Raw genomic sequence first — 22972 nt, 5'->3', positions numbered from 1 at the left:
GGGTAAAATACAAACAAAATGCAAATGACACTTTGTTGGGACGTGAATACTTTTCGAAAAAAAATGCCACTTAAATCTACCTGAAATGCTGCTGTATCATAAAATCTCAAAGCAACCAGTACTTTCAGCAGTGGCGAAATCGGTAAGCCTCATGGTTGTATTGTGAATTGAAATGAGAGACACCAGAATATTCACAACAGTGTTCTTGTCGAAACGGTATCTCCTCTTAAATTGTTGATCATTATACATCTCTAAAGGGTTTTCCATATCTCTGATATATCTTTTGCTTGCCGAAACTCATTTTCATTTTAATTACAGAACTCAATAAATTAAATTAAATCATAATCATCATCTATTGTATACCGAATCAGCTGATTACAATGCATATGAGGAAACACTTGAGTAAGCTGACAAGCTGCCTTATTTGAATAAGTGTTCACTTTAGTGGGATTTATGAATTGGAAATTATTATAAGCAAGTGCTTAAGTGTTTCCTTACGATAAGTGTTGGCTATGAATTCGACCCTACATGCTATAATTTTAATAGAACAATATAAAAGAAATTGGTAGGAAAATTAAAATTTCACAATACTACAATATTCTACAACATCTATACTAATAATAAATCTGTAACCGAAATGTTTCTGGTAATTTTCGATTTTCCAAAAATAATTGGTCCTAACATATATAATTAACCACCCTGAAACCGAAAATCGCTTTTTTCAAATTTTTGTTTGTATGTCTGTCTGTATGTTTGTTACCTTTTCACGCGATAATGGCTGAACCGATTTATATGAAAACTGGAATATAAATTAAGTTCGTTGTAACTTAGATTTTAGGCTATATGGCATTCAAAATACTTTATTTAAAAGGGGGCTTATAAGGGGGCTTGAATTAAATAAATCGAAATATCTCGCTTATTATTGCCTTTTGTGAAAAATGTTACATAACAAACGTTTCTTTAAAAATGATTTCCGATAAGTTTTATTCTTTACAAAAGTTTGATAGGACTGATATTTAATGAGATAAATGAGTTTTAAAATTAAAATAACGCCATCTAAGACGGTGCAATGAATTAAGAACAAAAGACTTCGTCTATAAGGGGCCCTGGACAACAACAATCGAAACAGGGGCCTTGGACATTAACAATCGAAAGCTATTAAACATAGCCTACAGAGAATGTTTCTGTGTTAGTATTAAGTAATATTAGACGCTAAATTAACCGATTTGTATAATTAATTATTATTTCACCATTGGAAAGTGTAGTTTCTCTAGATGGACATAATGCTATAATGTTATTACAGTAACGTCTGAGTAAATCGAGGACAGGTAAGATTAAAATAGCTTCTTATGCACAGAAAATTTGATAGGCTATTTTGTACATTCGTTTTCTGTATTTCTTAAAATAATATTTATGTACACTCATTTTAATCTCAGAGAATTAATGAACAACGAGAGTGTATTGATTTACAGTAGTATGCAGTAATAGTACGTTAGCTTAGCAATCCATTATTTTATAATTCAAATTTTAACTATGCTCAATTGAATCGTGTTAAAATACATAAAATATATATGCAATAAATGCAATGCAAAAAAAAAAAATGGGTAATGAGCGAAGCAGATTATCTTGCGCTGTTGTAAAAGTTGTTCCCTGGATCAAACGTCCTATTTAATTATGAAATTACTTTATATTTATTTGTAACAGGTGCAGCGGAGCGCACGGGTACGGCTAGTATAAAATATGGACATTGCGATAGTTGTTTTCTTTACAGTCCGACAGGGTTTAATAAACTAGTGTGAGAAATGAAGCTTTGCCAATTTAAGGGTTAAAATACAAAAAGAAGGGACACTGAGTCACTTTCGGGGACAAAGATGTAGCGCACCTTGTCGAAGGATATTCGTCGCCCCCGTCAAAAAAAATTGATAGGGTCTGCCACCAAGAATATAGATATTCCATTATCTAATTTACTTTGTGCCTGTGGATGTTGTACATAATTATTGTAACGTATGTCAGATCATGCAGATATTACTATTGGTTTATTTTTTTTTTTGAAATGAAAAAATAAATTACTTCTAAAAATATCTATCTATACTAAATAAATTTTACAAGAAAAAGAGTTCATCCAAAGGGCTGGACTCGGGAAGGGTACCCAAAACGCTCATTGCATTTCCGCGTTGAATTCCAATACTTAAACGTTGACGCAAATAAGTAGTGCAACGACGATCACCGGTAATGGAGATCAAAATTTGGCCGATTTGAGATACCAAAACTTTAGCGTCATGACTTCAAGGACCGAAGGTCTCCACAGCAAAGGGAACAAATTGGTTTTTTTTTGTGCCATGAGAGTTGTTTTTTTAACAGCCAGTAATAGAGTGCGTCTGCACTTTGTTCTTCCCAAGTTACAAAATAAATAACACAAAAATATGCAACACTGTTTTCTCTTTGTACCTTGAACTTTCATCCTTTCGCAAGTAACCATTCTCCAGTTTTATGAACAAAGAACTTTCCCCTTCATCAATGCATTGTCCTTACAAAATAAAGAAAATGAAATGAAAAGAAAGTAAAATTCTACAATTCAGATTAACACTTTTTTCAATAATGAAAACTAAAAAATGTCAGCTTTCAATAGTTTTATGTGATTTCTACAAGTTTCATTTCCGTCACTTTCAGCCTTTTCCATTTTCATGCCTCAGTTGGAATATCGTTTGGACATTTGCAGAGCAATAAGAGGTGCTCACACTGAGATATAGTGAACTGGAGAGTTTTATATAACATTAAAACAAATTTTCAGTTTATTACGATCATGGTTAAGTCAGGCTTTTCCTTTATTTCTTCATACATCTAGCCCCAAATCGGTACATATCTGAACTTGAACCAGTTCCACAAAAAGTGAGTAGGTCTGCTTTAATATTGAAGTGTGTCGTGTAGGAAAAACTGCAACTCAATTACATTAATAAAATTGTAGCTGATATAACGATGCGACGTCACGAATATTACACAGCGCTAGTTAACAAGCTGTTATTAAAAATCGGGAGCTTCACGGTGCAGATGCGACCTCCTACAGATCGGAGCTTCTTCGCCAAATGAACCGGTCGGGTAGGCAGCGATATTGCTTCCTACAATGGCTTGAAACTAAGCAGACACGCTTCAAAATCCATCGAGCAGAGTTAAAGCTAAATAATGCAGAGTCTGTAACAACTATTCCCCAAGGTGCCATTCCGTACCGGAGTTGAGACGGTAATCAAATTAGAGCGCCTCTCCATACTTAAACAATGGTCGGAATTTAAATTTCAGTTTTAATTAACTATACCCAATTTCCTGAAACTTCGTTACAGAAATGGAAAACTTAACGTTCAAAATTCCAGTCAAGTTTAAAAAATAAAAAAATCGTCCATATATTGCGGAAAGAGGTCTGATATTAAGAAAATGAAGAAACCGGAATTTATCAAAAGGATAACATTAGCAACGAATTTAAAATAATGCCTAATGGTACATTAATTTATTTACACCAGTGTTTGTGTCTGAAATTACAACAACGTGAAGAAAATCATTCTCTCATGACTAGAGTCCGGATTGTTTTGGCAAAATGCCTTTTTTACTGGATGGAAGTAAATCATTATTTGTGCGAGATCGTGCGTATTTGCTTGTTTTCCGCACAGAACCAATACGCGGTAAGTGTGAAATACCACATTCAGTATTCCCAACGTAACACACATAACAATTTCCCTCTTCTTACCGCTTAAGCGCGACATTCATTTTACTGCTTTAGGCTTTTAACATATTATTTTTAGAGACGTTTAACATACTATTAATTATAAATTGGAAACTTACCACTGCAATTTCACCTAAATTGCAATGTTAATTATTGTTTTTAAATATTTGCAAAAATTAAGTAAAGTCTACTACTCCACGAAACTTATTGCATTCCTGATGCAAGTAACATTAAGGAAGCCGTGAAAAAATCAACAAGATTCCAGATGTATAAATAATATTGTTAAAATATTAAAATGAAAAATAAATCATTACATAACCTTACCGTTTGTTTTAAGTTCGCATTTATAGACTGGGGGGGGGGGGGAAGACACGTATATCACGGCCTGCTGGAGTATAGTAAACACAGAAAACATTTTATAGCAACAATGTTGAATAAAGATATTTCGGTTTTTCGAAGTTGTCGTCATTAAACAGAAACCAACATGGAGATTTCATTGCAACTAATTAGAAATTCGTCTTTCAGGTATGTAATAAACGATATTCGCACAAAATAATGTACGATACACGAGCGGTATGTTTGTTTTCATGTTCTCGGAAATTAAAAAAGCTCAACTACGTTTCGCTTTTTCAATCTTTTCCTCGACATGAAAACGTCGACATACCGCTCTTGTAACGTATATTACTATTGCATCGTTATAAATGTGATTTAGAGTAAATCAAAGTGATAAGACAAATGTTTATTTTGCCTACTTTGCCTTTTTAAGGTGTTTCTTACTAACATATGTGTTTTTTTGTCATTTTAAAACAATATTTCTTGTTTATTTGTAATTTTCTAATTAATTGTATTGTAATGTGTATGAAATTTAAATATCTGAAACAACGACTTACTTTACTAACAATAGTAAATAAAAGTAATTTATTTTGAATCTTGCGTACAATACTTTTAACACTTGAATATAATTAATTGATTACTAGTGGACTTATTCGTGTTAATTATGTAAGATTTGTCCGGCGGATGGGAGGATGGTGCGTCAAGCGCTGAAACAGCTGTAAGCCGGACAAATCTTACATAATTAACACGAGTAAGCCCACTAGTAATCAATTAAAAGTAATTTATTTGGGTGCTTAATCTGCTAATAATCGTGCTTTAATACTATTGGTGTAATATGAATAATGATCGACAATCCACAGTTACAAATATAATATTGTCACGTCTTCACGAAGTCAGTGTTGCCAACTCGATTCTTAAAAACCCGCTAAGATATAATGCACAAACCGCTAAATTGCTGTATTGGCAATGCAAAATAAGATTATCTTACCACTGTAAGTATTAAAAAAAACCTGCTAAATCCATATAAAAACAATGCAAATTCCATAAATTTTACCCGCTAAACTAACAATGAAAAACGCTAGAACTAGCGGAAAAACCGCTGAATTGGCAACACTGTTCACGATACCAACAATCAGCTTTTATAATTTTAAATATTAACCTCGTTCTCATAGAAGTTGTCACGTAGCATTTCCAATTGTTTGCTTTCATATTTTCAAATCTTACCTTTACAATTTTGTCCTATAAGCGTTTATTATTGCAAGAGAAAAAAATATGAGTCAGGAATAGTCACTTATTGTCGGTATAAGATCTGTTAGCTAGACTGCCTAAATTCAGTAAACCAATGCAAATGCTTACATTAGTGAATTTGGTGCCCATGTGTTTTCAATCGATGGAACAGTTTTGTTATGTAAGGTTTGTGAAAAGACAGTTAATCACAAAAATAGTACATTATGCAACGAGCCTATAATGAAGGTAATTAAGAAGCGAGTATGGATATTTATGAAACGAGCGCAAGCGAGTTTCATAATTTTCATACGAGCTTCTTAATTACCATTATAGGCGAGTTTCATACGACTTTTTATGCTAGACCATATTTCTAACTTGATATTATTAATTTTCTTTGTATCTGACCTTGACCAATGTCCCGTATGTTGTGAGATGTGCGCAGACGCGAAAGTATTGATTTTTTCCGAGGAACAGATGTTCACATTGACCTTGCTAGGCCATAAGAACCTACAGAGATAACATTGAAATTAAATTAGACATTGAAAAACGAGATGACAAATTGAATTTATTTGAATATTATTTACAATTAACGCTAATTATTATAGTAACAGAACATAACCTTCTGCGACAGTATTGGATTTCCAGCCTCCGTGACTTTTCGCTAATTCTCTTTCGATTGCATATCCGAGAATAATCGATACTTGCGGTTTTATAACGGTAGAAAGCTGACCTGTCATTGGCTGAACAGTTGTAACCTGAGTCGTCATTGGCTGAAAGACCTGACCTTTAATGAGTAGGTGTACTTTAATGACATGCATTAAAGGTCTGCTACAAGGTGTATAATTACTACATTTCGTCATGGTCGAGCATAAAAGTAATTTATAAGTCAATATGTCTCACCTACGAAGTAAATATGTGAGTTATGTTGATATTTAAAGTCATTGCTAAAATACATTAGGCTTTTTAAAATTTATAATGCCTTTTTCAAGGATTATTGTGCCTTTTTTATATATATATTTATTCCTTTTTATCTGTCTATTTTAAATGTTATGAATGTGTAAACATCCGGGCTCTAGTCATGACAATATTAAATCAAAATATGACATTTTTTACGTCTAAAATTTTGCGATACTATTTTGAATGTGACAAATGAAGACTTCTTTATATTCAGTAACTGTGATTTATTTATTTGTCTATTTACTCGTACTTATTCCCTTCTGTATTTATATATTTCATTATTTATTATTTAATGTATTTATTTATATATCCTATTTCTGAAGCTACTACTCTGCAATTCGTATTTCGATAATAATCTGATGCAGTATCAGGGCAGAGACAGGTCTAAGTGAATAAAGCCACCAAATCCAAACATAAATTAGTTCCTTAGATCGAATTCCGAACTAGTTCAAGGTATAAATTATCCAGCCTTAATGGTCCTCTTGTATATAATAATTGAATAATCTCAAGTTAGAATTCCGTAAGTAATTGGATTCTCTACATTTAACAAGATTTATGAAAGGGGTTTAATATCGCTGTCGCCTGATGTAATAGGACACGTGACGGCGAAGAGATGAGCCTTAATAGGGTTAAAGCTCAGAGCACTAGACATCCAAGAACAGACTGAAGTTCCGAGCTACTTCTAACAGCGAGAGCTAAGAGTGAAAGTTGTAAATTATTCCTTGTCCTCACGACCACTATCACGCTGTGGACCATAAAAGACATCTAGTTACGACGACATCAATAGTGTCACTAAGTCCAAGTACACTCACTGACCAAGATCACGGCAGGAAAGTATTGTCATGGACGTTAATATCCGCATGCATCTATCCAGTGACGTACGCAGAATTTTGTCAAGAGGGTGATTATTATTATTATTATTATTATTATTATTATTATTATTATTATTATTATTATTATTAAGAAACTAGTTCGATTAATTAAAATGTGTCTCAGTGAAACGTACAGCAGAATTCGTATAGGTCAGTTTCTGTCAGATGCGTTTCCAATTCACTGTGGGCTAAAGCAAGGAGATGCACTATCACCTTTACTTTTTAACTTTGCTCTAGAGTATGCCATTAGGAAAGTCCAGGATAACAGAGAGGGTTTGGAATTGAACGGGTTACATCAGCTGCTTGTCTATGCGGATGACGTGAATATGTTAGGAGAAAATCCACAAACAATTAGGGAAAACACGGGAATTTTACTGGAAGCAAGTAAAGAGATAGGTTTGGAAGTAAATCCCGAAAAGACAAAGTATATGATTATGTCTCATGACGAGAATATTGTACGAAGTGGAAATATAAAAATTGGAAATTTATCTTTTGAAGAGGTGGAGAAGTTCAAATATCTGGGAGCAACAGTAACAAATATAAATGATACTCGGGAGGAAATTAAACACAGAATAAATATGGAAAATGCCTGTTATTATTCGGTTGAGAAGCTTTTATCATCCAGTCTGCTGTCAAAAAATCTGAAAGTTAGAATTTATAAAACAGTTATATTACCGGTTGTTCTTTATGGTTGTGAAACTTGGACTCACTTAACCTATGGGTTAAGGGTGTATGAGAATAAGGTGCTTAGGAAAATATTTGGGGCTAAGCGGGATGAAGTTACAGGAAAATGGAGAAAGTTGCAGAACTGCACGCATTGTATTCATCTGACATGATTAAGAACATTAAATTCAGACGTTTGAGATGGGCAGGGCATGTAGCACGTGTGGGCGAATACAGAAATGCATATAGAGTGTTAGTTGGGAGGCCAGAGGGAAAAAGACCTTTGGGGAGGCCGAGACGTAGATGGGAAGATAATATTAAAATGGATTTGAGGGAGGTGGGATATGATGGTAGAGACTGGATTAATCTTGCTCAGGATAGGGACCAATGACGGGCTTATGTGAGGGCGGCAATGAACCTCCGGGTTCCTTAAAAGCCATTAAGTAAGTAAATAAGGAGTCATTTATCCCTCTGGCGTATTTCAATAGCGTGGATACTTTTCGTGTAAATTTAATTTTAAAACGTCTAATTTCAAGCCATTGAACTATCCGACCAGATTGCAGCGTTATTGCAGAGAGGGAGGTGGAAGGTAGTTCACCTAGGGAGACAGACCTTAGTTCGTTGACGTATTACATCTGTATTACGAGAAGAAAGAAAAGTGTATTAGTGGCGATGTTGCTAGACTGCTGAAATTTCCAATTTAATTTTCTAATTAACCATGCATTTAAACACAAAGAAGAGCTAAACACAATCAAATACATAGCACAAGAAAACGAATACAACCCTAACATAATAGACAACATGATAAAAAAAGACAAAACATAATTACAAAAAACAAAGGAATACAACACAAACACAAAAACACAAACAATACAACACACTAACATACAAAAACGAAAACAAAAACACACACATAAGATTGCATCACCATTCAAGAATTTAAATTACAACATCACATAGGCCTACAGAACACAAAATACTTTACAAAAACATATCAACACACAAATAACACAAACAAATACAACCTTACAGGTGTATACAAACTCAAATACAAGAGCTGCAACAACTTCTACATAGGACAGACAGGCAGATCATTTCAAACACGTTACAAAGAACAGATCACAGTCATAACCAAATCACAAAACACTTTCACATACGCAGAATACATCACAAACGCCAACCACACCTACAGGAACTCAGACACAGACATGGAAATTCTACAAATCCAGCCGAAAAACCAGGAAGTAAACACATTAGAACAATACGAAATATACACGCACACAAAAACACACTCGAATCAAATCCTCAACACACAACTCAATTTCAGAACACATACATTGTTTGATTCCACATTACACTACACAATCACAACCCACAGGAAACACAATCGGAAGGAACGAAGATCACCTAGTTCTGATGAGGGCCCACCGGCCGAAACTAGTCAATAAGGTAACCTAGTTAATTATCATGTAAAAGCATATAAAATATATAGTTTAGAAGTCCACACCTGTGGAGTAACGGTCAGCGCGTCTGGCTGTGAAACCAGGTGGCCCGGGTTACAATCCCGGTCAGGGCAAGTTGCCTGGTTGAGGTTTTTCCGGGGTTTTCCCTCAACCCAATACGAGCAAATGCTGGGTAACTTTCGGTGCTGGACCCCGGACTCATTTCACCGGCATTATCACCTTCATATCATTCAGACGCTAAATAACCTAGATGTTGATACAACGTCGTAAAATAACCCAAAATAAATAAAATATACTTTAAATTTATTTATTCTGTATCCAAATAGACTGACGTTGTTGTCTTCATTACTATTATTTAAATCATAGCCAACAGTACATAATACGAGGAGCATCCAGAAAGTAAGTTTCCCTATTTAAAAAAAAAGAACACACATTTACAGGAAAACATTTATTGGCAACAGGTACAGCAATGTTTCAGCTATTTTTCAACATAGCCACCATCAGAATTGAGTCACTTGTAGTATCGTGGGATCAACTTTTGTATCCCTCTGTCGTAGAACTCTGCCGCCTGAGAATGGAACCAGCCCAGCGTGTGACAGACGTCTTCATGTCTTCGTCGTTGCCAAAACGCTCACCGGAGGACAGGAATTTCTTGAGGAGAGAGAGAGAGAGAGAGAGAGAGAGAGAGAGAGCGAGAGAGATGTTCGGCCCATAGACCTGACAGAGCTGCCGATGAATTTCAATTGGCGCAATGCTTTGGGCATTAAAGAACTTTATCACCGACCGAACCTCGCAGGCGGCGGGAGAAGGAATAAGAGCTTCCATTCCGGACCACTGCTGCCACGCTACTGGCACCAGGCGGGACCTGTCCGGCTGGCATATGATTGATACATCATAGATCTGTTATGCATGCGCAATTGACACGGCTAATTACGTTTACTTTCAAGGGGAAAAAATCGGGAAACTTACTTTCTGGATGCGCCTCGTATTTAGTTGAACTAACCATGGGCAACAGTTGGCCTTGAATCAAACTATAACAAATGAGCCTAATATCTAATTTCAATTAACAATTATTTTCACAGAAATATTACTTTCATATTAGTAGTGGAAAAAATATTGTATGCTTCGCCTCAGGACATAAACTTCCCGCTCATGAATAAAATGTTAAGTGTCTTGTCACAAAATTACTATTAAGACATTTCCATCCATTGAATAAAGTACAACCAAGTGAGAGAACAACGCTGAAGTCAATATTATAAAGTTAAAGAGTAATATGGGTTCCAACAGTGATAATGTTATCCATCATCCTACAGTACGTGGATTCCGTTAATCACTAGTTCCTCAAAAAACCAATGTCACAGAGGACATCATGCTTTTGTTTATTTTTACACAATACATCTCTACTAGCAGACAATTATCAAAGGAAAAACAAGAGACTAAAAAAAAAAAACAAGTGAGCATAAACAGACGAGCTGAACATCGTATTACCAGTGTATCCGCAAGGAGAGGGGAAGTCAAAACTGCAAAACGTGTATTTCAAGGTGCCTCACCAGCTGTGATAGGTTTAATCCCATTTTGTTTACTCTGTTGGCTGGAATGGGAACTATAAAACTTTTAACGCGTGTCGTGTTTTATCTAGTTGAGCAGAATAGTAAATTAACGGCCTTGGTACAATAAACTTTTGCCCGATTTCAACGGATAATCTATGATGCATGTCATTACGACGCAAAACACATTAACAGTATTTTATGGGCATAATGATACGGTTTTAATTCAATTTGCTAGTTGTGGTTTTTAGTTGCACAGGGAAAATCCCCTTATCCTCTTAGTCTTACGTTGTTCATCTTGTATTTCAGCTCTAATCAACAGTAACAATAATCGAGGTTGCTAGGCAACGATATAAAACAAAAGATGTGAAATAAATGAATGAAGTATATAAACAATTGAATGTTCTTTCATATTTAAACATTAAATTTAGGGGTGTCATTTGAAATTTCAAAGTGGGGGTGGCTGGGCGTGGGGATGAAATCTAAAATGCAATTAAGCCTGGTTTCAGACTTTCCCCTCAAAATCTAAATTGACGTGTTTTTGTTTAAATTGAATTCAATTTAAATAATTGATTAAATGGCGATCTTACTCGTGTTCATTTTGTAAGCATGTGAGGCTTACAGCTGTTTCGGTGCTATTCGACACCATCCTCAGAGCCTACTAGATCTCGGCGCTATCTCAACTTCGCTGCCTGTTGTGTGGGTGCGTTCGTATGATGAAGAGTTGTGTCAAATAGTGTGTGTGTTCTGAAATTGATCTGTGTGTTGAGAATTTGACTGGGGTGTGTTTTAGTGTGTCTGTATATTTCATATTGTTCTAGTGTGTTGAGTTTTTGGTTTTTGGGTTGTATGTGTAGGATTTCCATGTCTGTATTTATGTTATTGTATGTGTGGTTAGCATTAGTTATGTGTTCGGCATATGTAGATGTATTGTGTCCTCTGGTTATTGCTTTAATGTGTTCTTTGCATCGAGTTTGGAATGATCTGCCTGTCTGTCCAATGTAGAAACTGTCGCAACTATTGCAAGTGAGTTTGTATACGCCTGTTTGGTTGTATTTATTTGTTTGTGTTGTTTGTGTGTTGAGATGTCTTTGTAGTGTGTTTTCTGTTCTGTAAGCTATGTTGTATTTCTGTTTTCTGAATGAGGATGCGATCTTGTGTATGTTTTTGTTTTCGTATGTTAGTGTTCATGGATAAAATAATTAGTTATTTAGGGTGCTATGCATAGACATTTCTCTAGCCCGCGCTACGAGCGTGCTAAACTAGCCCCGGCTATCGAGTGACTACTTGTACAGGATTCATATCATATCGCTAACACTGGTTTATGAATACGAAAAACGTTAGTTCGCTGATCATCCACCGGAAGCCCGCGCTAAAAATGTCTATGAATATGGCCCTTCGACTTGGAAGTTTTGAAATGAAAGCCCTAAAGGTGACAAATATTTATATCCAACTTTTTATTCGTTTATCACAAGTAAATGAATTAACATGACAGGATCAAAGTAGAATGAACTAATAGTCCAGTCATTGGGATTACTTAAAATTCCACCAATATTAAAATTCGATGTCAGCACCAGCATTTGCTGCACATTTTTCCAGACGTGGCTGAACGTTCCGCACTGCTCTCCCAAGCATTTCATTTGCCACCCGGCCACACTACTCTCGTTTGACCATAGAATGTGCCGCAAAAGGTTAGGTTCCTCTTGAATCCATGCTAGTAGAGACTCCGCAAACTCCAGTGTGATATGACAGTCCTCACATGACAGAGTTTGCACAAAGTGTGGCTTCCATGGCCGCCAATTCATTTTCTTCAGCAACCGCTGCACGGACCCATAGCACACAGTACCTGGCCACATTATTATAATCACTCACATTTTTACTATACTTTAATAAATAAATTTCTAAATTATAGACATCAGCTCAAAGAATTTTGAGTGACCACAAGGGTCCTGAATACAATATACATGTACAATAATGTGATGTGATACATTAAAGAAAAAAGAAAGTTCATTGTTGAAGGCAAATATAAGTTGATTAATTGAAATAGAGATGATGATGTAATATTTGAAGAGAATCCTTGATAATATTTATAAGAATAGACATTACATAATCAAAAGGAATGTGAAGTTCCTTAAGATAATTCCATGTGAATTTTGTGATTGAACCTCTACTGCCAAACAGCAAACCAATGACAGACCATTGTTTAAGAGGGATGTTGTACTTTTGAGAAAGATACGGCAGACAAGGTTCATATATGGACTTCTTCTCAATATCAACCTCGGTGGCCTGATTTAGGTTTCTTTCGAAACGGATAGTAGGGTCAAGAACAAGAGCCCGTTTTAAGCGTCCGTTGATAGCAATAATGTCTGCCCGTCTAAAAGAACCATCTGATGATACACAATGTACTTCCTCATGAATCTCCCAATTTAAAGTTTTTAACAATATCGCCAAAGCATGTCGTACACGATGATGTCTAGCATTGATCAGCAGCTCGCCTTTAGGGCATTGTCCAAGCACGTGTCCAAGTGTTTCAAGCTCACTACAGTCTGGATGACGGCAGCGGGTTCTGCTTAGAGTTCTGCCCGGTACTGCGCGAACCGCCGAAATATTGCTTGACATTTTTAAAGCATTGGTCCATTCTGAGGAAGATAGGCCCTTTCGATTGCTTACCCATGAGTTAGCCTTGGGGAGATCACTATAAACAATAACCCCTTTACCACGCAAGGTATGGTTTGTCCAAGTTTGGAATGCGTCATTTCTTAAGTGTTTACGAATTTTACGACCTGACCAGTTGATAGCGTCAATAGCTTTGATATTCAATTTTGACAGAGCAGAAACTTTTTCACTTACAAGGTCCCTAACATTGTGGAGATGGGAGTCATCAACAATTCCTCATTTGAACTCTGGTTTCCTTTCTTAAGCAGAATTCACATGACATAACTTAATTTTTAAACATTATTAAGTAAAATTACACTTATAACAATGTTAATTCAAGAAATGTTGATAAATAACCAACCACATCTCATTTTTACAGAAATTTCAGTATTTCGTACGACCTCCTTTGGCTTTAATTGCAGCTTCAATTCTCTTTGGCATGCTTACAATACACGTCTGTATTATTTCCTGGATCCTCTCATTGTGATTCCAAACATGTATCAGCCTTTCAATAAGTCGAACTCTGGTAGTAATAAATTCTTTTTTGCCATCTCTCTTTTTACGATTGCCCAGATGTTCTCAATGGGATTCAAGTCCGGTGAGTTTCTTGGCCATGGCAAAAGTGGAATGTTTTTTGAAGCCAGAAACATTTTGACTCTCCTAGCAGTGTGGCAAGGTGCACCATCTTGCATAAAAATATATTCCTCCTCATTGTTCAGGGAACAATGAAACAAGATCAATATATTCAGGTATTGGAAAACAGGTTTATCCCTCAGCTGAACGAATGGTTCCCAAATGGGGAGAAATATATTTTTATGCAAGATGGTGCACCTTGCCACACTGCTAGGAGAGTCAACGTTTCTGGCTTCCAAAAACATTCCACTTTTGCCATGGCCAAGAAACTCACCGGACTTGAATCCCATTGAGAACATCTGGGCCATCGTAAAAAGAGAGATGGCAAAAAAATCTATTAATACCAGAGTTCGACTTATTGAAACGCTGATACATGTTTTGAATCACAATGAAAGGATCCAGGAAATAATACAGACGTGTATTGTAAGCATGCCAAAGAGAATTGAAGCTGCAATTAAAGCCAAAGGAGGTCGTACGAATTACTGAAATTTCTGTAAACTTGAGGTGTGGTTGGTTATTTATCAATATTTCTTGAATTAACATTGTTATCATTGTAATTATACTTAATATTGTTTAAAACTTAAATATGTAATGTGAATTCTGCTTCAGAAAGGACACCAGAGTTCAAATGAGGAAGTAATATGTAAAGAATAGTAAAAATGTGAGTGATTATAATAATGTGGCCAGGTATTGTACACCAGATTCCCGCTGGTACTGTTGAATGGATTTCCTAGGACTTCTCTGGAAGGCCTCAGTAGCGGCTCCTTTGGCCTCCTCTGTGATCACTGTTTTTTGTCGGCCAGCACCCTTCTGTTGCGAATCAAGTTGGCGTGAAATCTCTCGATGGTCTTGTAGTTCAGCGTCGCATTTCTCCCTTTCACATTCTCCACCATCTCTGCACCATAATTGGGGACTGCCACACCTCCATTCGAGCAGCAATTCGTGTTCGATCGTACACAGACAGTCTTGTGGCCATGGTTAATGTTTAAAGATTTAAACCAAATACCTTACTATAATAATACCGGACAGCTGTATACTAGCAGCATTGGCGTGGGTGCAAAATATCGCGGACCTGACATCTAGCGGAGCGGGATAGAATTACGTCCACGTATACAAATATTAACATGGCGGGATTCGGACTGTTGTTTAAAACGTGAGTTACAAATGTGGAATTATATGTGAAACACTTAAGAAATGTTGAATAATATTTAATGTAAAATTATTATCTTATATCAAAGCTGCACATTATGAGAAATATTGCATATTATTTTCCGTAATTAATTGTTACATATTTTTTCTTTGATTTACCGAGACAAAATCAATCTGATATTACGAATGAATTTACAGTAATGTTTTATATACGCATTGCTGACAACTTCAAAGATATAATTGATAGTAATCTGATGCTTGTAATAATTAGTAAAGGCATGCGGACAACAATAAAACTTAATTTGATAAAACCTTAAAATCCAATACATTTTAACTTCTATTTATTTATTAGGTCTAAATAAATAAAAAAATAATTTGTATTTTTCTATCAACACAAAGACGAAGGAATTAGGCCTACTAAAGAATGTTGTTGACTTACGTTTTATGAACTCTCGGAAATCGAAAGTACGATTTGGAGCAATTTGTAATGCTCCAATTGTCACAATTATAAACAGCACATATACACCCTGACATTTTAACACTAGTATTTTTCATAAAACTATTAACAAATTAACTAGCCCAGCAACAATATACATTGCAGTTGATTACAGCTTGTTTCGCGAGTATCTCTATCCCGGCAGGTAGGTAGCAGCACCATCGTCGTTCGCACGTAAAACTGCTAGCTGTCCGGTATTATTATAGTAAGGTATTTACACAAGAGAATAGGGATTATAAAGAATGGACACTGAGCGAATTTTCCTGTGTTTTGTTTCTCTGTGGGCCAGCGTTTAGTTCCACTTTCAAGCGCTAGAGGTCAGTGTAATCGAGCATACGCTAAGATAATAATTGAGAATAGAGTTGAGACACAGGATTCAAACATCGCCTACCTTATTGCATAATCCAGTAACGCTTTGCTTCAAATAAATTCAAGTTAACAGCTTTTCCTTATTTCTCAGTGACAAACTAGTTGTAATAATAATATTTTATATTTCAGATATAATAAATTGTATTATAAAATAATATAATACATTATAAAATTATGAATCAAATTCGTTTAATATTTGTATATAATATAATATAGGTATATGGTTTTACTTCTCGTAAGAGTTTTGTTTTTCCATTTTCAGTGCTATCAAATCATTATATATTTTAATTGTTGTTGGGGGTCAACGTCTCAACTCTCATTATAAAGGAACTCTAGAGTCTAGACATTACAGTTAATGACGGATTTGTTATTTTATAGATCAAATTTATTTTATTTTAGTACATAATGTACCTAGATGTATTAATTATATGTGTTATATTTCCGCTGTGTCCACTGCTAGCTGGTGTGATGTCAGCGCCAACTCTAGGGAGAAAGCAGAATCTCACGCTCTAGCTGGCTTGAAGGTCATTGAAATCAGTCCGGCTACATCAAAGGTACCGACGCGAAGTGTCCATTCTTTATAATCCCTATTCGCTGTTTACACTACATTTTTCTGATTACATTAAATGTTTCGGACCGTACTGAAAACGACAATAAAGTAAAATAAAATGACAGCTTCTTTTGTGATTTTAATGGTATGGAACACGGTACATTTTAGCGGTGGAATGGGTCACTTAATCTGATTGATTTCCCAACTATACTGTAATAAAAAGTTGGACATAAATATGGGTCACCCTGTGTGTGTATTGTTATACTTTAAGTATTCACAATTTTATTACGCTCCAAAGTCACAATGAAAGTTTCCAGAAAATCATTATCACAAGACATTTCGAAAAAAAAAAAACAAACTTAAGCCAACAAATATAATACAGAGACCATACAGAAATACATCGAAACTAAAGTAACTTCTTGCTTCTGAAACTTGGGATTTACAAATTCAACACTGAGTAGGTCGGGGGAGGAACGGAAAACGTCAAAATGCAATCCATTAATATTATCTGGCTTCACACGAACGGTTAAATTAATAAACGAAATTCACAGGAACAATAATAATATCATAAAGGGACAGTATCACTAAATACATAAAATATAACATTCCGCTGGAAGAAACATTGAGAATAACTTATGCATACCATGAAAAAAGTGCAACATTCTAAGAGCAACGGAAGGTAAACTGTGACAGTACATTACTTATAAATGGAGAATTTTACAACGGGCTAGCAAGCCTAAACCTATAAAGTATGTATGATGATTTTAAAGTCATATTTATCGATACAATAATGACATGGCAGCCATGGAAAATCGTCAAATACGAATGACAGAGAAAATCAAAGTATTTTGCAAAAAACCTGTCATCTGCTTTTTCCATGGTAAGTGTCGCAGGATCTGGTCTGCATTGATTCCACACTCCTTTTGTGAGGATTCATCAGCTAGGATGGGTCTTCAACCTACCTGAAATAGACAATAAATGAAAGATAATTAACAGGTTGCATCGGTTATCAAATGTCAGTTTTATATTTTTATTAACAAAAGTAAATTAATGCTAGCGAAAGTGGTCTACAGAATTCACACCTACAATGAGTCTTCAATTTCTGAGACAGCTAGTAAAGAATAAATTCTTTAACAAGGCTCTCGTTATGACATTTTAACCCCTTCAGTCCTGAATTATTTATATATTAAAAAAATTGAAAAAAAAAACTGGTCACATAATCATTCTGGGGATCCAAAATTCCCGAATCAAGTCTTCACATAAAATCAAAATTTGGGGACAATTTTGACCCCTGGGGCCCCAAAATTTTAAATTTTATTTTTCATTCAGGTATAGAAATGTTTCAAAAATAATGTTCTCCATTTCTATCGCATTGAATTTTTTCAAAATAATTAAAAGCATGGAAGACATTCCAAAAAAGAAATAATGTACACTATAATGTAAAGTAGCCACGTTCAATTAGTAGACTAGCGGTGCCAAAGAGGACGGAAGCTTTGTAGTTTCAATAATTTTAATTATGTCGCGCTGTCTATTGTCAAGTCTTTTGAAGGCCGCTCCAATACTCCACGCGGAGTGTATAAACCAGAGTTGCAAATTTTAGCAGTGTCTTATTCTAGTTCAAAGTGAAAATTAATTATATTACAGTTCTTTAAATAATTAATTTAAAATAAATAATATAAATAATCTTCAAATTAACTTCAGAGCTTCTGACTCGTGGGTATGGAGATTCAAGCAGCGGAATCGTACCGTTTCTCGTTCTGTGGCGGATAAAGTAGAAACTTCGCAGCAAAGAGACAGAGATGAAGCAGAAATCAGACAGCTTCATGTCGGAGATGAAGCAGTTGTTCATCGATCGTGGCTTCGCTCTTCGCTAGATCCTCAACACTGATCAAAGTCGATTTGAAAAAAGAGATTCACTCCGGACGAACCCTGCGTTTCAAAGGAGGGAAGAAATGTTATCCCACAGTAATATCAGAGGCTGCGACGACCTATTCCTACATGATTGTGCCAGTCACTTCCATGGACGGACAAATCTCCTCCCCAATGTATCTTCTGTCAGCCGATTCACAGAAAATGTTCCCTAAAAATAAACTTGCTGACTCATGTAACACCAAATCATATGCTTCTGATTCAGCGAATATGCGGAAGGCAGATATGAAGGATATGCTTTCGCAAGTATTTTCGCCCAGAATTTCTTCATCGCATGAAGATCGATATCCATAATGTTTGCAATTCAGATGCACAACAGCTGCAATATCTCGTTTGCAATGCAGTGACTTCAAAACTTCATTTTAACCTTTAAGTGTGCACATTGAGTCACTTGCCACAGACTGTCATGTTAAATTTACAGTCCCATAACTTTTATCCCTATGGAGCTCAGGCAGAAAAATTTCACCTGCAGACTTACTTTTGCCTCCTCTTTCCAAAAATATACGGCATTACGCCTTTTCAATTCACCATGATAGAAGGTTCCCTTGTAAGGGAGAGAAGAGGGCAATGAGAAGGAACAATGACTGAATAAAGAAGGGCTACGATGGTGAATCGGAAGCTTTTGACACACATTACAAAACCACACTGTACTTCGTGTCTATAATCCGTAACTACGTTGTGGAGAAGATTGTTTCAACGCTTCAAAATCCTTCCTGGTTCCAAGTTTAGAGATGGATAGATGGAGTGTCACATACCGCGCCGTGATTTTCTCACTTCAGAGGAGCAGCCTCCTGAGAAGAGCCCATTAGCTCCAGCCAGCCTTGAGAACTGCCTTTACAAAGCCACTGCCCACTCTTCTGTAGTGACGGAGTGACAGCTGGAATTTATGTGACGCCGAGCGTCACTGCCTGACGATAATGTCGGCCAGGAGTCCGAGCCGGTAGTGAAAATTTATCCTCGGCTAGATATAGGCCTACACCAGAATTATACGTCATAAGATAGCCTACGACAATGAACTGAGGTTTCGGATTTTGCACATACTTAAGTACCGGAATTAAAAATCTGTAATGTATTATTAAAACATTAATATACGCATTATATCCATCACACATTTTTCATATCAGTTTCCTAGTATCTGCAAATAATTAACCGACTGGCAAAAATCCTTATATCCAATTGAATTTAATTTTTGGTTAGAGCCACAAGAAAAACACTTGTATCGCTTTTCTCATTCAAGCTACCAAAAATATCTTTAAAAAAAAAAGAGAAAAATAAAAATATTTTTGTTAGTTAAACCTGTATACTATGGCATGAGAAAAATAAAATGCACTTGACTGGTTTTGCGGCTGGAAAAAGGATTTAGCTGATTTTTGAACTAAAGTGTCTGCCGGTTTTATTTTCTATACAGATGCAAACACAGTTAAGTCTTGAATTACGCTATGGACTGAAACATAATAATTTTAAAGTTTGAACAATTTTATTGTCCTATTAATACACACAAAACTGCGACTGTAAATTACAAAACACCACTATCAGTTATTCATAGAAAAATATACAATGTATTTTTCTCTTATTAGTCAGGTGTTTCTAGTTTAATTAAAAAAAAATCGAACAGTTTTGTTAGGGGGAATCTCAACTGTATTACTCTCACCTTCTATCAACACAGTAATATCCTCATCCATCATTATTCTGAAAGTAAAACTGATAAATTAGCGAAGACTAATCAGAAAAGTAACAGCTAGTCTTCGAAAACGCAGATACAAAAAATTAATTAACTAGAAACTATTGATACGGAACTACTATATTAAGAATACACAGGGCTTTTATTTCAAAACTTCCCAGTCTAAATAACTGATTATTTAAATTTATTTAATTGAATTTAAACAAAAAAAAAGTCAATTTTGATATTGAGACATTTCAAATAGCACCCCTATATTTTTATACTTAAATATGAAAGAGCATTCAATTGTTCATACACATCATTCATTTATTTCACATCTTTTGTTTTATATCGTTGCCTGGCAACCTCGATTGTTATATTGATTACAGCTGAAGCTACAAATACCATTGAACATTTCTTGTAATAATAGTTGTTCAGAAATGCACAGAACACATTGGACAGATCGTTTTGAACATTTGACAGCAGGATGAGTCGCTCAAAGGAGAATAACAATCCGCAAGGAAAAAGAAAATTTGGACGGCCCAATATAAGATAACAAAACATTTCTATGGATTAGTAATGGAAATATAAACTATAATGAAAACCACACGATAGGTGTAACATTCGAAACGTCGTGTGCTCTGTATTTAGGCAACAATATTAAACGTCTCTATCATCATATCCCACCTCCCTCAATTCCATTTTAATATTATCCTCCCATCTACGTCTAAGCCTCCCCAAAGGTTTTTTTCCCTCCGGCCTCCCAAATAACACTCTATATGCATTTCTGCATTCGTCCATACGTGCTACATGCCCTGGCATCTCAAACGTCTGAATTTAATGGTCCTAATTATGTCAGGTGAAGAATATAATGCGTGCAGTTCTGCGTTGTGTAACTTTCTCCATTCTCCTGTAACTTCATCCCTCTTAGCCCCAAATATTTTCCTAAGCACCTTATTCTCAAACACCCTTAACATATGTTCCTCTCTCAAAGTGAGAGTCCAAGTTTCACAACCATAAAGAAAAACCGGTAATATAACTGTTTTATAAATTCTAACTTTCAGATTCTTCGACAGCTGACTGGATGATAAAAGCTTCTCAACCGAATAATAACAGGCATTTCCCATATTTATTCTGTGTTAAATTTCCTCCCGAGTATCATTTATATTTGTTACTGTTGCTCCCAGGTTTTTTAATTTTTCCGCCTTTTCAAAGGATAAATTTCCAATTTTTATATTTCCATTTCGTACAATATTCTCGTCACGAGACATAATCATATACTTTGTCTTTTCGGGATTTACTTCCAAGCCTATCTCTTTACTTGCTTCAAGTAAAATTCCCGTGTTTTCCCTAATCGTTTGTGGATTTTCTCCTAACATATTCACGTCATCCGCATAGACAAGAAGTTGATGTAACTCGTTCAATTCCAAACCCCGTGTGTTATCCTGGACTTTTCTAATGGCATATTCTAGAGCAAACTTTAAAAGTAAAGGTGACAGTGCATCTCCTTGCTTTAGCCCACAGTGAATTGGAAACGCATCTGACAGAAACTGACCTATACGGACTCTGCTGTACGTTTCACTGAGACACATTATAATTAATCGAACTAGTTTCTTGGGAATACCAAATTCAATAAGAATATCATATAAAACTTCTCACTTAACCGAGTCATATGCCTTTTTTAAATCTATGAATAATTTATGCACAGTACCCTTATACTCTCATTTTTCTCCATTATCTGTCGAATACAAAATATCTGATCAATAGTCGATCTATTACGCCTAAAACCACACTGATGATCCCCAATAATTTCATCTATACAGGAGTTAATCTTCTGAAAATAATATTGGACAAAATTTTGTACGACGTAAACAAAAGTGATATTCCTCGAAAGTTACTACAGCTAGCCTTGTCCCCCTTCTTAAAGATGGGTACGATTATGGACTCCTTCCATTGTTCTGGTACAATTTCCTTTTCCCAAATAGCAAGTACAAGCTTATAAATTTCGTTAGATAATGCGCTTCCACCCTATTGTATTAATTCTGCTGGAATTTGATCGATTCTGAAATTCCATATACATGCCGAAATTTGGAATTACTGTATTACTAGGAACTGAAACCGATAAAGACTTAAATGAACTCCTACGCACGATGAAATGCAGTCCGCATTGTAGCCAGAGTGGGCTGTGATAAATTTTATTTTTCTTGCGCTTACAAAGGGATATGCAGTGCGGGAACATGAACAGCGTTCCCCTCTTTAATTGATACCCGGTCTTTCAAGACGTGCAGTAGAAGTCGTCGATATATTTCACTGTAACTAGCATCGTTCTCAGGACTATAAACGCTAGAGGCCTCGCCGATAGCAGCAGTTAAGAGATCTTTATGCGGCAGAACACTATTAAAGGATTTATTGCCATGGAAATCTTTGTGGATAACTCTAAAGGCGGCTTTTTATTTACAAATGTCTTTGACTCTACCCTCCTTTAAGGAGAATAAAGATTCTCAGCCAGAGAAAAATTCTTTTACCTCACCCACAACCTGAATCCAATTTCACTCTTCCTTGTACGGACAAGGAAGGCGAATTAAATCCTGTAAGTAAAATATAGTAGGAATCTCATTCTAGACATCATACGATGTTAACAAGGTATAAAATCTCTGCGACAAGGTAAATTTAAAACTCGCTATGTAATTTGAAGCAAATGACAAACATGTAATAAATCTACAAACAGAACACAGCATTAATTAGCATACTGTTAAA

General features: G+C 35.6%; 1 protein-coding gene across 7 annotated transcripts in view; it reads right to left on the bottom strand.

Moving 5' to 3' along the window:
* The window catches only part of S6kII (Ribosomal protein S6 kinase II), a 998109-nt gene that overhangs the window by 667414 nt on the left and 307723 nt on the right, over positions 1–22972 (bottom strand). For 2 of the 7 annotated variants that reach the window (XM_069840442.1, XM_069840441.1), the window contains exon 2: positions 17486–17588. The exons of 4 other annotated variants lie outside the window; for them this stretch is intronic. The gene's annotated coding sequence lies outside the window, so the exon portion shown is untranslated. The remainder of the gene's footprint in view (positions 1–17485; positions 17589–22972) is intronic. One more of the 7 variants, XM_069840443.1, reaches the window with a different exon arrangement.

This window comes from Periplaneta americana, chromosome 11, assembly GCF_040183065.1.
Source record: "Periplaneta americana isolate PAMFEO1 chromosome 11, P.americana_PAMFEO1_priV1, whole genome shotgun sequence".
Classification (NCBI taxonomy): Eukaryota; Metazoa; Arthropoda; class Insecta; order Blattodea; family Blattidae; genus Periplaneta; species Periplaneta americana.
The sequence above is the reverse complement of the archived record's forward strand: the minus strand, read 5'-3'. Positions and strand labels throughout refer to the sequence as shown.